We start from the raw sequence: 3,881 nt of genomic DNA on the forward strand, positions 1-3,881 counted from the left end.
ATGTTAAGAAAATTTAGATTATTGTATATACAAAATACCTAATTTAAAATTAGTATCATTACTATTACAGATCAAACAAGATATCTATAAAATATGAAAGGAGGAGAAGAACACTTTTAACTTATGGTAAAAAATTTATTTCTATCAGGATTTTCACAAGAAAAAAAAAGAAAAAAATCCCAGCTCGGTTGAATTTCAAGTATTAAATTTCACCAATAAGATACGAAGACTTACCGCACATTTGGAATTGCACCGAAAAAATTATTGATCTCAAAGAGGTTTACAAAAAATTTTGGGAAAACGACGGCTACTATCTTATTTGTCAAATAAAAATAGAATACGCTATAACAAATTAATAAATCAATTGGATATTCGGGAGTCAATAATTCGTTAATTGAATTTGAAGAGTCATTTTGAATTATTCAATTTTTTAGGTCTTGAATCTTGATTAATTTTTTTCTTTCGAAATTCATGGAAGAATAAATCGAGGAAAAACCTATGAATGGGACAGCTAAAAGAAAAGATCTCATGGTAGTCAATATGGGACCTCACCACTCATCAATGCATGGTGTTCTTCGACTTATTGTTACTCTAGATGGTGAGGATGTTATTAATTGTGAACCATTATTGGGTTATTTACACAGAAGGATGGAAAAATTGCGGAAAATCGAACAATTATACAATATCTGCCTTATGTAACACGCTGGGATTATTTAGCTACGATGTTCACAGAAGCAATAACCGTAAACGGACCAGAACAGTTGGAAAATATTCAAGTACCCCAAAGAGCCAGCTATATTCGAGTAATTATGTTGGAATTGAGTCGTATAGCTTCTCACCTATTATGGTTGGGACCTTTTATGGCAGATATTGGTGCACAAACCCTTTTCTTTTATATTTTTAGAGAAAGAGAATTAATATAAATCTAATTGCTCCACATATATTCCTCTAACCATATTTTCTAAATGAACCAGAGCCAATCCGAATTGATCTTGTAAGAGATCTGCTACGAAAAGAATACGTTTATTTTTCAAATGATTCATATCATCAAGTGTACCCATTCCAAATTTCATTCCAGTCAAATGATCGGCAGCTGCCAATATATCTCGTGGTAACAAAAATGTATTATTCTGAGGTATATCAAGATTCAATCTTCAATTCAGATTTCGTCGACCAATCCTTCCTAATTCACATTGTTGGTGAATTTTTTTTTTGTAATTTCTTGCACAAAGATTCAGAAAATACAGGATCTCCACCTACACAAGTAAATTGTTGATAAAACTCCAAAATTGCATTTTCTTTTGACCCAATTTTTTTCCCTTATCATTCAAGAAAGACAAAAAAAGTTCGAAATAGCAAACATTCTCTAGAATTTCGTTTAAATTCAAACTCATAGCTGATAGTAGAACTAGAATAGATATTTTCTGTTTCCTACTGACACGAGCCCATATCTTTGCTTTTCTATCAATCTCTAGTTCTAATCTTCCTCCCCAATCTGATATTATAGTGCCAGCATAGACCAAAATCCCGTTATGGTCGAATTTTGACCGATAATAGATACCAGGGCTTTCCAATATTTGATTGATTACAATTCTATAAATTCTATTTACTATAGAAGTTCCCAAGGAGTTCATTAGAGGAATCTTTTCTATTTTTTTACCAAATCATATATTTATTTATACTTTGATTGCATTTAATTTAACCCCGTATTTATGAATATTCAATTAATAGAATCAGAATTCAAAACTTATTTGTTTATCTTTTATGTATTTTTGTTACCTAAGTATATTATCTTTAGCCGCACATATATTGTGGCGAGTCAAACTAAACTAGAAACTAAAAAAAAAAAGACTATTTCCTAAATTTGTTAAGTTAATGATGGCCTCCCATGGATTCACCTATATAAGCCACAGATAAAGTAGCAAAAATAAGGGTTTGAATACCGCTTGTAAATAATCCAAGGAACATGACAGGTATAGGAACTACTAAGGGTACTAAAGAAACAAGAACAACAACTACTAATTCATCAGCTAATATATTTCCGAAAAGTCGAAAGCTAAGCGACAAGGGTTTTGTGAAATCTTCTAAGATGTTAATTGGTAGAAGGATTGGAGTTGGTTGGATGTATTTACCAAAATAAGCTAATTCCTTTTTTGAAAGACCCGCATAGAAATATGCTACTGATGTAAGTAAAGCTAATGCAACAGTAGTATTTATATCATTTGTGGGTGCAGCTAACTCCCATGAGGTAACTGTATTATTTTCCAAGGCAAAAGAGCCTCCGACCAATTTGAAACAAAAATAAATAAGAACATAGTTCCAACAAAGGGAACCCACAGACCATATTCTTCCCTAATCTGAGTTTTACTTACATCTCGAATGAATTCGAGGACATATTCAAAGAAATTCTGACCAAAAGAGGGAATGGTTTGCGGATTTCTAACAACTAAAATGGATGAAACCAATAAGATAGCAATTACGACCTAAGAAGCTATAAGTACTTGGGCATGCACTTGGAACCCCCTAATTGCCAATAGAGATATTGACCTACTTTCACGGAAGATATTTCATATAATCTTTTTAATGTGTTGATGGAACATAATAGAATATGGAATTGCATCAATTACTTGTCTATTAATATAATGATTTATTTTAGCAAATTTTCTTACATTTGTAATGAAAAAACTTCCATAAAAAGCATCCAGATAACCATGATTAGATGACCAATCATATATGGCATTGATTATTTTTTCTAGAATTTTTGTTTTACGAACATTTTTTTCAAATATATTTTTTAAGTTCAAATTTTGTAAAACCGAATAAACGGGCTTATAGATAAAAGACGCTATAAATATTCTGAAAAAAGACAGACTCACCGAAAAAGTTGCATTTGTTAAAAATTCAAACCAATCGAAAGAATTTTGAAAATTTTGATTCAACAGGTCCATAGAAGGGATTAACAATTTGGATAATATATCCAAATTTGTTCCTTCTTGGCTAAAAGAGATTCCTATTGCTCCAACCAACAAAGTAAATAATACTAATATAAACATAGAAAAAAGCATAGTATTGGTGGATTCATGAGGATAAAAAGTCTAAACCACCAAAATCATCAAAATCACTCAAAACTCATTCTAAAATGAAAATACAGAAAGAGAAATGAAATTGGGCACAAATTACAAAGTGTTTTACCATTTTGTTTAAATAGAATTGAAGAGAACTCTGAGACGAATGCGTGGCTGACGTTAGAATTTTTGCTAGTAAAGAATTTATAAAAATATTCGCGTTGTAGATATAGCTTCTAAACTAACAGAAATCCCTTCGTACAAAAGTTTTGGTTGTCACAAGTAACAAACCCCTTTAAAATTGATAACCGAGTATTTAAACATCGGGTCGTCTTTTCAAGGAATTGCAGGGAGGTATGCTCTTATTATTGGTTATGAGTTTGTAAATTGGGGTTTTGGAGTTTGGGCAATGGGCACAAGCATATTTAAATGACAAGTAAAATAAATTAATAATAATAAAATCTCTTGGCAAGGTATAAGAACTGGAAGTCCTATCCTAGTTATCCTTATCAATTGTGATGAGAATTGGATTTTTCTCCCACTTTGTTAACCTCTAACTATGAAGGTAAGTCAAGTGAATGAATTAATTCGAATCCTCAAGTCCCAGTCTTTCCTTGGGAAAAGTTAGAGTTATTGGATCTCGAATCAATTCTTGAAGAATTCCAATTTTCAATCAACAATGAGTTTGATAACTCAAGAGTCACCAATTAATCAACCAAAGCCAAAAGGGAAAATATCTAAATTAAATTAAAAGCATTCATGTAAATAAAGCAATCAAACTACGTTTAAACACAAATTCAAATTCAATATAAAAGA

At 31.1% G+C, this 3,881-nt stretch overlaps 1 pseudogene; it reads right to left on the reverse strand.

The window, feature by feature from the left end:
- Window positions 1-1,659: 1,659 nt before the first annotated feature.
- On the reverse strand, window positions 1,660-2,620 carry LOC130957339 (ATP synthase subunit a, chloroplastic-like; annotated as a pseudogene).
- Between the last annotated feature and the right edge of the window lie 1,261 nt (window positions 2,621-3,881).

The sequence above is a fragment of the Arachis stenosperma genome, chromosome 10 (genome assembly GCF_014773155.1).
Source record: "Arachis stenosperma cultivar V10309 chromosome 10, arast.V10309.gnm1.PFL2, whole genome shotgun sequence".
In the NCBI taxonomy this organism is placed as follows: Eukaryota; Viridiplantae; Streptophyta; class Magnoliopsida; order Fabales; family Fabaceae; genus Arachis; species Arachis stenosperma.